Raw genomic sequence first — 14,052 nt, 5'->3', positions numbered from 1 at the left:
TAAAAGAATGAGGCCTATTCAGCTCCTGGAAGGCATTATCAGAGGTTGAACTGTCAGTAAACATTATGAAGTTCCTACAAATCTACAAGCTCTCTTATTTTACAAACTGTATTGTGCAAGTCTGCCAAATCCAAAAGCTAATAAATGTAGCAAAAACATAGGAAAAAGAGTCAAAGAAAATAATATTTATTCCTGAATAATCTTTTCACTATCATTTTTAATGCTTCCATGTAAATACATCTCTGAATATGACGAAAGATGTTCTAATTATTCTCTGTGATGGTCACATTGGTCCAACAAAGATTTGTAACTGCTTCTGAAAATCTGAAACTAGAATTCCCAGATGCAGAAAACCACTTCTTTTAACCAGATCTTTCCAAAGCAGACAGATGGAGGTTATTGTAGGCAGGAGAGGAGGGATGTTACAGAGTTGTGCAGAAGGCTGGAGTCATTTACAGGTGTGTGGAGCATTGTGGAAACGACTGCATGCACAGAGATCCCTTGTTAGTGCCTGTCACTGAAACCAGCCACCTACCATAAAGGTAAGTAAATACCTGGAATAAGACCCACCTGTGTAATAGTAACATGGCTTGTATGGATAACTTAGTGATTCAAACAGCAAAATCTTTCCTTCCAAAAAAAATTCAAATGCAAACAATCTCTGTCATTTTTTCTTACTAAAAGGTATCTGTAAGTCTACTTTCACACCACAATCTGGACTCCTGTTTCTTTTTTTACGACTGAAGGAAAGAACATTGTGTTTCCTAGAATTTTAACTAGAAAAAAGAGAAATAGAAATCAGTGACCTGTTTTACACACTGACCTACCACTGAGGAGGGAAATCACTTGGAAGGTGGAAGAAATAGCTTTAAAGTCATTTAGCTGCACAAAATTTGACAGCTGTGTCACTCAGGGAATGGCACAGCCAGCATGGCAATGTACCCCATATGCATATCCCAATGATTAGGATATTCTCCCGAGAAGCAAGACAGATTATTTGCCCTAGAGCAGCAGTGGCTCACGTCTCAAACAGAAAAGGAGGCATGCAAATGTCTCTCTCATCCTACCCATTTACAAAGATGGATGATCATCGTATCTGGTTACTTGTTCATAATTACAGCTCTTAAATATTTTCTAGATAAAACCACCTGATGACTTGGAAATTGCAAAGTGTTTGAGATCACCCTTTCATAGAAAAAATACTGTCCTAAAGCAATTTAACTTGCCTAGAGCTAAACTTTAACTTGGTTTATTCTGTAGATAAGGCACCATATCAGTTCTGTGTCTCTGATCTCTACTAGGCTGAACAACTTGACCATAAATTTGCTCTCAAACTTGAAGGCACGAGAGCAACTTTATGGCCAAGAGAGAGCATGAGAACAAAACCTCTGCCCCTGCATGCAGGAATTCTGCTGTTGCAGGAGCATATAACCTACATCCTAAGGCAGATTCCTGAGCCTCTGTAATCGTAGGCCATCTGGACTGTTAAACCCCCAACACTAAAGAACAGCAGATCAAGAAGTTCTTACCAGAAAAATTTAGGGGTGTTGCTTTGTTCTTTTAAGATCAAACACGGAGAACAGAACAAATATTACAAGGAAACGACGCAAAAGCACTAAGCAAGCTGTTTAACATGATTCATTTTACACATAGATATTTGGTAAGATATGCTAACAAATGAAAACATAAGGGGAAAAATAGAAATTTGTTTTGCAAAACTAATTGATATTAGAATAAATCGCAGAAATAGGAAACTTGGCATTTTCTTACAAATACATGGAAGTTGCAATTGACTGAGCTGGAAAGGTGTCACGCAACTCCAGCCTTTTCTGCTTATTATTATCTCTAGCTTTTAGAAGTGATTGGCTTATATTTGTACCTTTTCTGTATCAATATGTCGGGCAGAATAGCTGTCCTGTTAGCACAAGAAAAGAAAAGAGTATTATCTTCTCAAGAAAAGTAAGAAGCATATATAAGGTTTTGGTAAAATGCTTTCAGAGTTCCAGGGGTTTAACTTAGGCCTTTTGCTTTTGTTGATTCTATAAACAGAGAGTAATCTCTAATAGGCAGAGCTTCTGCTTTTACCAATTGATGTTGACCTATAACGCTGAATGTGAATTATACCCATTTCTTACTTCTTAAGACAAAGTAGGTAATTTATTTCAGATGGAATTTTTAAATGCAAATATGTTTATGTATCAAAGCAATATACTAAATGACATTCGACATTTTGTAACTTCTTTATTAAACAAAATTAATATTATGTAATAATGCTTTAAAATATTTTGAACTAACTGTTTCTTGCAACAAAATATTGTATAAGACTCATCAGTAAATTATCCCAATGGAAATTTTTGTGAGAGCAATACCTCAGTTGATAAGATATTATGACTATAATTTATCCATCCATGACTTCAAAGGGAAACAGCAAGCCAAAAATAATCCAAAGATTAGTTTTGTCCTAGGCTGTTTGAATATGGCAGGCTTGTAGAGGTTGAAAGAAATACTAAAGTTGAGGAATGACCCACCATTAAATCAAACTGAGGAACAAAATTTGCTTTTCTTTGTCAGGCTGAATTAATATATTTTCCTACTTCTTCTACCATCTATTTTTAATATACCTTACATGTATGTGAATTGCAGCTTTATAATTCATCTGTGTCAGCTTTAAATCTAATAAAAAAAATGAAAGAGTCACATAGTTCATACTTCCTATTTCAACAGCCTACTATCACTCAAAAAATTCCTATGCTATCAATGCCTACAGCATACCTACTATGTTTTACTTAATTAAAGATTTTGAGCATTGGATCATTCTGTGCTTCAGATACATCTCAGCTAACAAGGTCTTTGACATTTAAATATACATTATAGACTACAACAATCAGGAAAAAACAGTGGATCTATTAAACTTTTTTTATCAGCCATATACCAAACAAAATTTGACAACAAAAGTGCCTTAAGCATCACCCAGATGAGTAAGTCATGACTCTTCTAACACTTTCAAATCACATAGTCCCCCTTGGTAAGTACACTGAAAAGAAGTAGGCTGCTACTGTTCATGGGAAGTTGAGTCAGGAGTATTTCAAGTTAGAGTTTTTCCTGCCACATTATAGAATGTACATCCCACTCAATACTCACTCTGTATCATGTAAGATAACAAAAATTCATCAAGTACCCAGACTTTCAGCTTGCAGTGTTCTTATATTTTGTGTATTCATCAAGTTGCACCGAAAAGTTATGTTTATGTCAATGCTGTTTTCACTTACAGAAACCACTTACAAAGCCATATTGGCAGAGTCCTCCTGCAACTTGGCATGCCTTACCACATCACAAAACCTACTTGAGCTCCTGAAAAATTAGAATATTCTTCATGTAGTATGAATCATGTGCTTCTTTTAATAGATCTGCTAGATTAACAGCCTTGAAAAAAAAATAGATCAAGGTTAATGTCAAGAATGAATTACGCTAACAAGACACCTTCCCCACAGTTTACCACACGATATGCTTTCTCTATGACAATATTTAAATGGAAGAAGGAGGCTCTATTTCTGTATTATTCTTTCCTGGTCTTTGCTTTTATCAATATGTTTGTTTTCCTTAATTTCCAGAATCTGCTTTGGCTTGCACTTGGCCTAGGCTGGTAGAGCACTGTCAATTGGCCAGACCTCTCCAGTTACACTAGTCTTCAAGTGAGGGCTGTGTTGGCTAGTTCATTTTGGTTTTCCTAGAACAGAGGTAGTACACACTTGAGAATATCATTGCACTTCTCATGACATCTTCTACCACATTTGTTCCTGTGCTATGGCTTCTCCTGAGAGCCCTCAGCAGCTTTGAGGTACCCCTTCCAAACGGCAGGTCTAGGCATTTTTTTAGTATTTTTTTCCCCTAGACAAAATCCCCTGATGAAATCACCCTGTTTCTTCAGGCCCTGAAGTGTTATTCTATGTATTTGCAAAAGAGGTAAGTATAAATGTATAAATGGAGTTGACAGTTTTCCAAAAAAGTGTCTGTCCTGTATTTCAGATGGAGTTACTGAACATTCATTACCATTTGACAACATGCCCTCACAGACATACCAATATTCTCATAATATGTGCAAACTTTTGCAAGAGATTAGTAGTTTCAACAGAAAATGCTTGAAAATATAGTACCTTTTAAAGGAAAAAAAAAAAATGGGCTATTTGCAGGTTCTAAGAACATTTCTAAAAAAATGACATTACTTGGAATCAAAACTAGGAAGTCATTTTCATTGCTTTCAAAAAATATATTATTTTAATATTTTTTTAATACTAGGAAGGCATTTCCCATTGCAATACCTCCCAAAATTAAATCAGATAAATGCCCTTAAACTTGGAAATTACTTCCTGGTATCAAGTGAAATAACTTCTGTCAAAAAGAATACAACCTAGCCACCACAGAAAGAGCAGCAGACAGTGGTTACATTGTGAGACTAGGAGTGAGGCAACTCAGTCTTTATTCCCACCTCCAGCATTAGCCACCTGACTAAGCATGTTACTCCTTTCTTTGTGCTTTATTTTCCTCTATGAAATGGGGATAATGAATTGCCTGTGTCCATTGAATATTACTAACCTCTCCTTCCCTACCGCCAGCATGGCAAGGGGGGATAGAGGTATCATGATTACATCTCCATGATATATCAACCTGGAAAAGCACTTGCTTTTCTTCCCACCAGTAGTAAGAATAACACTTAAGTTTTGAGCACAAGGAGTAAACTCAGAAAATTTTCACTGACTTTTAGTGTTCCATTTAAGCACTCACTAGAAAGTGGAAAGCTACTTATCTGCTTTAGAATGAAAAGACCTAAATATTCAACGTTCTATTGAAAATATATGTTTCGCTTCATAAAGCTTTGATTTAAACAATGTCTCTCTCTATATTCAGCTAGCCATTTGCGCTTTAAACCACACAAATATAATCCTCTGACTATACCAGGGACTTCAGTTTGACAAAAATATATGTGAATTTGAATTTCACAAGCAAAATTGCTATTGAAAAACTGAATAAGGACCATTAAAGCTGTTTGAAGATGAGAGGTAAGCTCAAAAGCCTTCTTCACAAACAGTAATGCGAGTTTTCCACATGTCACTTTAATAACACTTTAAAAATCAGAGATCTTTCAAAGTTGCTGGCCATCCTGATCAAAGTTTAAAGATTAAGTTGTTCTACATTATTATTCAGTTTATGATAAATGAAGAATTTGAGGCTTTATTACTAACAGTAATGAGAAAAATGGAAAAATAAAAATGTTTATTCACAGGTAATTATAGCACAGGAAACAATTTCCAGAAACTGAATCACATGTCAATTGAGTATGAAAAAAATCTTTTTTAAAATTAAGAAACATTTTTTCTTTTACTAGGAAAGAGTATCCAAAAATGGACATAGCATCACAACTATCAGCTGAGAGCAGAGTCACTTCTCATTGCTTGTCCCCCACGCTACCCCCAAAAAAACCAAAGAATCACATTTTATGCACGAAGGCAGCTTCCAAGAGTAAGATTTTGCTAGATGGAGCATTTCAGCCACTATCTTTTAAATGTACATGAATTCCAGGGATTTTAGGCTTCAACCATACTTCCATCATTTTTAGCGGAACTGTTTAGCTCTCAAATTGCATGCTTGGTGTGCAATCTCCATGCTTGGGCATGAATTTAATTTGGAAATTTACAACTACATTAATGCCAGCATTAATTGAAATTAGATTAATTGAAAATCTAGCTATTATTTACTTCACAAGGATTATTGAATTAAGATAATGGGTTCTTTGTATATAAGCAGATCATCAGTATAGATCATTCTATTTGTCACTGAAGTTTAGCACATGATTACGTAGAACTAATTTAGGGCAAAATAGCCTAAGTAATTTCGTTTGAACACAAAACATTTTGAATCTCAGACTTTTTCAATATTGTATGACTTTGTCTGCATGTACAATTTTAAAGAGGTTCACTATGAAAATATTATTGCTGGGTGACAATTCCCTCATCTCTCCAAAACTGTCTTTTTGAACTGTTGCCCAGCAGTGTCAACAGAATCAGAGAGAACCACATCTCCAATTTTTTTAAACTGTCTTACTCTATGCTGCTAATTACCAAAATTTGACACTAGCTGAGACTCATTCAAATGATCTGCTTTTTTTTTGTTGTTTCAAAGGATCCACCCTTAGGAACAGAAATACATAAGATGTGTACTTTTCCTTTGACTTTGGTACTTTGAAATAAATCTGAAATAAACCTGTTATGGTTTCCCATGGTAAAATAGGTCAAATTGTTCCTGTCACAGTCCATTAGATGACAAGAAGTACTTATACAGTACAAGTGATCACAACCGAAAAACTGCCTGCAGGCTTAACCATTCAGAAGACAGTCACATGGCTTTTTTGAACTCAGGACATTTTGAAATGGTAAATTTAAGGATCATTTTATATCCTATCTGTATTTGTGAGCTATCTTTCAGCTTTTCAGTTGGAAGAACTACAAGTTTAATTTTCACATAGTCATCTAGAAGCATTGAGAAATGCATTAAAGCCGAGAATTGGCAACATTTACATCTGCCACACAATTATATATTTTTCAATGGTACAAATAGAAAACACTTTTTGAAAGGTGATAGATTTTACATATTTATCTTCATTTCCTTTAGTTGACCGACTGAAACAGTGTACACCATCACTCCATGAGGATCTCTTTACAAGGACTCAGATGCAGACAAGGGGCAATGGGAATGGGTACAAGTTGCATCATGAGAAGTTTTGGGGGTTTTTTTTGTTTGGGGTTTTTTTGGTGTGGTTTTTTGGGGTTTTTTTTTTGTTGTGGGTTTTTTGTTTTGTTTTGTTTTTTACACAATAAGGACAATCATTCACTGAAACAACCTCCCCAGGGACATGCTAGAGCCCCATCATGGGAGATTTTCAAGATGCTAGGTAACAAGGTGCTAGATAACCTCATCCAGGTTCCCTTTTTACCTCAAAAGGTTGGATAATATGTTCATTTGAGGTCCCTTGCAACCTGGGTTATTGCAGTGGTTTGACCTTGGTTGAATGCTAGGTGCCCACCAAAACTGTTATATCACTCACCTTCTCAATCAGACAGGGGAGACAAAATATAATTAAAGGCTCATGGGTTGAGATAAGGACACCAACTACCATCACAGCAAAATGGACTCAACTTAGGGGAATTAATTTATTACCAATCAAATCAGAGTAGGGTAATAAGAAAATAATTTAAAAAGTATCTGAAAAACACCTTCACTCCCACCCCTCCCTTCTTCCCAGGTTCAGCTTCACTCCTGATTTCTCTACCTCCTCCGCTCCCCACCCACACCACCCCCACTCCCCCGAGCCGTAGAGGCAGGTGGGGAATGGGAGTTACAGTCAGGTCATCATACATTGTTTCTGCCACTCCTTCCTCACACTCCTTCCCTGATCCAACCTGAGTCCCTCCCACAGGAGACAGTAATCCATGAACTTCTTCAACATGCGTCCTTCCCACAGGCTGCAGTTCTTCATGAACTGCTCCAGTGTGGGTCTTTTCCACAGGATGCAGTCCTTCAGGAACAGACTTCTCCAGCATGGGTCACCCACAGTGTCACAAGTCCTGCCAGCAAAACTTTCAGCATGGGCTCTTCTCTCCACAGGTCCACAAGTCCTGCCAGCAAACCTGCTTCAGTGCAGGCTTCCCATGGGTCACAGCCTCCTTCAGACATTCACCTGCTTTGGTGTGGAGTCCTCCACATGTTGTAGGTCGATATCTGCTCCACTGTTCACCTCCACGGGCTGCAGGGGCACAGCCTGCCTCACCGTGGGCTTCACCACGGGCTGCAGGGGAAACTACTACAGCATCTGTCCAGCACCTCCTCCCCTCCTTCACCAGCTTTGGTGTCTGCAGAGTTATTTCTTTCGCATGGTCTCACTCCTCTCTCCCACTGCAGTTGTGTTGTGCAGATTAATTTATTTTTTCCCCCTTTCAACATGCTATCACAGAGGTGTGTCCACCTTGGAGCCAGCTGGCATTGGCTCCATTGGACACAGGGGAAGCTTCTGGCATCTTCTTACATAATTCTGCCCTATAGCCCCCTGCTACCAAAATCTTGCATACAAACCCACTACCATTATTCTATGATTTGCTGTGTGTTGGTATTTTGCTTACATAACAGGGCAATATTTTGACTATTTGATCACCAAACCATGTATGTGGAGTTCCAAATCCATGGGTAACCAGAGACAATTGTTCAAAGTACTTGACAAAGTTTGTCAAGGAGACTAAAATATAAATTTGATTTAGTGGGAGTTTTTTCCAAGAACTATTTTGATAATTATTAAATTTCCTTAAATGTAGATAATTTTAAGTCCCTGAAAATGAAATTTTTTTTAGTTTACTATCTAAAACAAAGTAGCTACAACAAAAATCTGTGATCAGCATAGATCTGGTTACTGCTATAGAACAGCACTGGTCAAAATCTTCAGTGCTTATTCAGTTTCCATTAATCAAAATATTTGTATTGAATGCAATGTGAAAAATTTGTGCAGATGTACAGAGGTCTGTACTCTGAAAATGAGATCTCACTAGTAGGCATTTACAATATCATTTAAACAACAAAATATGAAAGATTAAGTTAATATAAATATGAAGAACAGAGCTGACCAATATTGAAAAACAAGAGAAGCAGGAGGAAGATGTTTGCAAGAATGTATGTTTATTCTCTTTCTATGCATGTGCAAATCAAAAGAAATAAAAGAGTAAACTCAAGGAAATTAAAAGGAAAGAAAACTGCAATGAAGTTGGGGCTGTTAAAATGGAAAAAATATTACATGTCTAGTCAAATAACAATGGCTATGCTACACTCACTTTGTACACTTTCCAGTTAGCAAGGCAAAAGAGAGCAACTTTGAATCTCCAATATGAAAATAAATAATAATTTGGTTTTGTGTGGCTTGAAATCTGAAAAAAGGCATTTTAGCAGAGAAGTTTCTATGACAGATTCTCATTTTCTAGGCTACCTAACAAGTATGACAGAGATAATTTTTAGTCACTTAGTAGTTATGGATCAGACCTTCAAAGGGTAAAAAAAATAAATCAAAGAAACACTGAAAGACAGTAATATGAATATTTGGAAGGCATTTCTGAGAGAAGAATCTTTTTATATAAGGAAGCAAGCAGTTACGTGAAATTATGCCCAACTCAATTTGTAAAATGTGCAATGGCCCAGATGTAACAATCAAATTACAATCATTGTTTTGAAGTTCTTTGTTCTTTGAAGAAAATGTTGATGGGTAAAAAAATATTTCAGTTTCCCTCAAAGTAAAAGGCAGCTTCATAAAGCAATACTTCTGAAATTCTATACTTTCACAAACATCTGACAATCATGAAAATCATTAACATTTAGAAAGCCATATAACACAACTTAACAAATACATTACAGCATGCAGCAAAGTGCAAAAGGAATCTTTCAAGTTGACTGTTACAATGTCTTATTCCTTTAATTGAAATTTCAATTAAGGAGTTTTAATCCAGCAGGTTTTGTAAAAACTGTTCTGATTTGTTATGTTGTAAAATGATGCACAACACTGATTTTTGAAGCAGCTTTTTTTTTTCTTAAATTGTTTTCCTTATATTTGTTTCCTTTTGTTTCCTGTCTTTTTTATATAGATGTTTACATTGTGGCAAATCAAGGGTTACATATAGCAGTTTTCACAAATATGCATACTGCATGTTAACTTTTAGTGCTAACCTTGCAGAAGTTACTCCGAGTTCAATAAAAATTAGGCAATAACAAAGACTGTGCTTCTATGAAATTAAGATAACAAAGACTTGGTCATTAACTGACAAATATTGACTGAGAAGGCCCATATTTTAAAATCACTTTTAAGGTGGTTTGAGCCATGTTAATCAGGGGATAGAGATTCCAGACAGCTGTTTTCAAAGCACTATCAGACATGGACTACAGTCCAGTTAGAATCAAAGTGTATTCCCTTGATTAATCTCACCTATAGCAGACTACTGGCTAAAAAATATGCTGCCCTGACACCAAATTGGGTCCCCAGAAAATGTCATCAGATAACTGTAACATGAACATTACACAAACACATTAAACAGCTAAAATCACTATGTCAGATGTTTAAAAATCCTGACATTCAGAAGCTGCCTGATTAACAACAGACTGAACTTGAGCGTAACTCTGGAGAAAGCATTGCTTTAGCTAAAAGGACACGGGGAAAAAAATCCTGTGTATAGTTTAAGCAACATAAAATCATTCCAACTTCACAACCAAAACTTTTTGCCAATAATATACTGAAATAATGTTTCTCAGAATTTCATTTTTCATTTCTACTGTACTCAGAGTGGTTTCTTCAACTGTGCAGAATTAGGTGGGACTGGCAGACATGAATTATTACATTTTTCCCTAAATACTTTTTCAAAGAGGGTATTTGAAAAGAGAAGAATCTAATATTTGGTCATACATTTGCTTGCTGCAAGAAAGGTAGTTCAACATGAAAGGCAGAAGCTTAAGGAGATCATATCCACAGACTGTATTAGGGATAATTCTTAATACTCAAGCACAGAAATAGAAATAAGGGCAAAAACATGAAGTTGTGTGATTTTTATAGAAAGTGGCTTGATTTACATTTTACTATTGAAGCAAATTTGTTTTGAAGAATAAAAATGCTTTCAGAAAGTCCAAACAGGCTTCACTGGACCCGTTTCCTACAATTTATCCCTTTAGCTGTATCACATCACATTGAGGAAAAAAACAGGTTTAGTATGTGAAAGATAACTTTGGTAAGAGTGATATGAAGCTTTCATAATCCTAGTGAAGAGCAAGTGGCATGAGAAAAATTAATTTAAGGAAAAAGCCTTCTACATGCTCAGAGGCAGATAAATAAGACCTCCTGCTAATCAAGGAAACGGAGGAGGAATTGCAGTAACCTGGCAATACATTTAAGAACTGACACCAGTAACAATCATAACTCCCCCAACTCAGAAGGGGAGTGAGTGCAGTGGGGGATTAGCACAGATAAAAGCACATACCCCATTGACCTCAATTACAGACAGGCAATAGGTCAGATTCCTAAGGCTGGATCAAAAGAACAGCAACACTAGGTATGGATAAAATCAGCTAAGGCCAAAGTACTGGTTAAGATGCAATTATGGAGCGAGTACCTCTTGGAGCACATTTCTGGGTAGAGAAAGATGATTACAGCTAACTAACATTCAGCATTACAAATCATACCTGACCAGCCTAATTGCCTTCTAGGATGAAATAGATGGATTTCTGGAAAAGAGCAGTGGGTGTCATTTAGCTGGATTCTAGCAAGACTTTGAACAGTCTCCCACAGTCATCCATAGCCAAGCTTAGATGTTACATTCTGGATAGGAACACAGAAACAGTAAAAAAAAAAGGCTGGATACTTGGACTCAGAGTAATCATCACTAGGTCATACTCCACCTAGAGACCAGCAAGAAAGAATACTGCAAGGGCCTATCCTGAAACTCATCCTGTTTAGCATCTTTACCAATGACCTGGACAGAAATCCAGTTCATCAGGTTAACAGATTACCTCAAACTGGGAGGACCACCTGAGAGAAGAGCTGCCAACAAGAGAAACCTAGACAGGCTGGAGAAACAGACTGACAGGAACTTGCTGAAGTCCAGCCATGTCAAATGCAAAGTCCTGTACCTTGGATGGACAGGCTATGTTGGAATAATACAGACTGGAAATGTCTAGCTGGGAAGCAGATCTGCTGAAAAGGACTTGGGGGTCTGGGCAAACAGCAACCAGAACACAAACCTACAGTGTGCTTGGACAGCAGATAGCCAACAGTATCCCGAGCTATGTTAATCTAGGCCTACATTTTTCTTGTTCAGTGTCTTACTAATAACACAGCAGTAGAAGTTCTTGTTGCCATTCAAGTTCCTTGCAAGTGTCAACTCCAAGTAAGCTTTGGCTTTCTTACCACCATCACTGCATATACAAGTTGCATTCCTGAATTAAAACTTTGAGCTTTGTTCCTGCTTTCACCTCCTGTATATCACTTTATTACTGGAATTCAGTCAAAAGTTCCCTGTTTAGCCAAGCTGATCTTCTGTAACATCTGCCCAATTTCTAAGTATCAAGATGGACTGTTCATGCAGTTGGAGGAAGTTGCACTTTAAGACCTCCCCATTTTCTTGAGCTCTTTTCCCTTTCAAGCTGCCTCACAGAAGATCACTTCCACCAATTCCCTGAATAACCCACAGCTGGCTCTCCTGAAGCTCAAGGTCAGTGCTGCTCTCCTCAGCTCCTTAATTACCCCCTCTGCATCTTCAGCTCTACCATTTTATGGTCACCAACAGGCTGCCATTGATTACCACAACCCCAGACAGTTCTACCTTGTTAGTGATTATGAGATCCAGCTGTGCATCACCTGCTTTGCCTATGCAGTACCTGTATCAAGTACCCCTGACACTCCCCAGAAACATTCTTCACTGCTTGTTCCTACTGTGTTGCCCTTCTAATCAGGAAGTTTACTATTCCCCATAAAAATCAGGGTCTATGGTAAAGATTTACTGTAAGGAAAAAAGTCAGTTTCTGTCCATTTTGTTCACAATTTAGACAAAACTTGCCCAAGACTTCACTCTAAATTAGATAAAGTACAACTTCAACTGAGATATTCCTACAGGCCTGGAGAGTAAAAGGGCCCATCATCTTTCAGTCAAAAATGGCATAACTGAACTTTCAGTTTCATATAGCATATAGGACAGGCTATAACACAATGCCATCTTCAGTGTACAACCTTTTAACAGGTCTTCCTCTGTATGAAATATCCCCTTCTTTAGACATTGTGATTCAAAGAACTCAGTGCTGCCAGGCAACTGAAAGAAAGCCAGGCCAGACATGGGACTGCGTATCTGTGTCACTGCAGAGCTGCACAGGCTCATTAATCCTATCAAGCAGTCTACAGCACTGACTCCTTATCTGTATGACATGGTTCACGATACTACTTTTATAAAATCCTCTAAAATAAACAGATCAAAAGCACTGCATACAATAGCTATGACCGGTTGTATTGATTTATGCAGAAATAAGCACATATGCATAAGACTTGATATCCAAATCATATGCATTACAGAAATCAAGAATTCCACTGAAACACCTCATCTGCTGTGATTCTTATATCACAGGAATTAATATGGAAGTCCAGTAATACAAGTTAATTTGACACAAACACTGCCTTAAAACACATCTTTCAAAAAACATCTTGCCCATTATTTCAAAAAAAGAGAATTCTTCACACCAAACAGGTCTAGAAAACAAAGTAAATCCTTGTATCTATCCTTTCGTTACAGATTAACTTACATAAGTTTTACATGCAGTAAGTCTACCATTTCAGTCACATTTGTCCATTTACTGTGTAACAGTGTCATTCTGACAAGAACTGTTCCAATTCAAAGAAGTTTAAAAGACAAAATTATGTGCCTTTGCTATTAGTGTTAATGAAAAATATAATGACAAATTATATGCAAGTAAACAATCCCACTAAATGTGCAGCTCTTTTTGTTTTGCTGTTGTTTTGCTTTGTCTTTCAAAGCAAATAAATTATTCCTCCCTTCTGACGCTTTAAAGCAATTTTCCTTGCAGAACCCCAAATCTGTATTCTACTTTCCTGGTCATGGATTTAATTTGGCCTCAAGGGACAAACATCATTAGATAATTTAGCAAGAACTCTCATTCTGAAACACTAAATACAGAGAAAAATATTCTCCTGAATCCTGACTGCTGGTAATAAAAAAAAATGCTTATTCCAGTTCTTACATTAAACAAGAGCAAACATTTGAAGTGTGGCATACTGGAATAACAATGCATTTTTTAAAGTATTCTTTGCTGTGCCATATGACTACATTGATTTCCAACTTCATTAAATTCTAGTGTCCAATAATCATTGCTTTTCAACTTTTTATAACAGATTTCTTCCTGCCTACAAGAAAATCATAGTTCTTGTCTCTTGGGAAGTCAGCTTTTCAATGATAAACCAAATTGTCTGTGCTTCTA

The sequence above is a fragment of the Falco biarmicus genome, chromosome 2, assembly GCF_023638135.1.
Source record: "Falco biarmicus isolate bFalBia1 chromosome 2, bFalBia1.pri, whole genome shotgun sequence".
In the NCBI taxonomy this organism is placed as follows: Eukaryota; Metazoa; Chordata; class Aves; order Falconiformes; family Falconidae; genus Falco; species Falco biarmicus.
Note: the sequence above shows the minus strand (reverse complement) of the source record.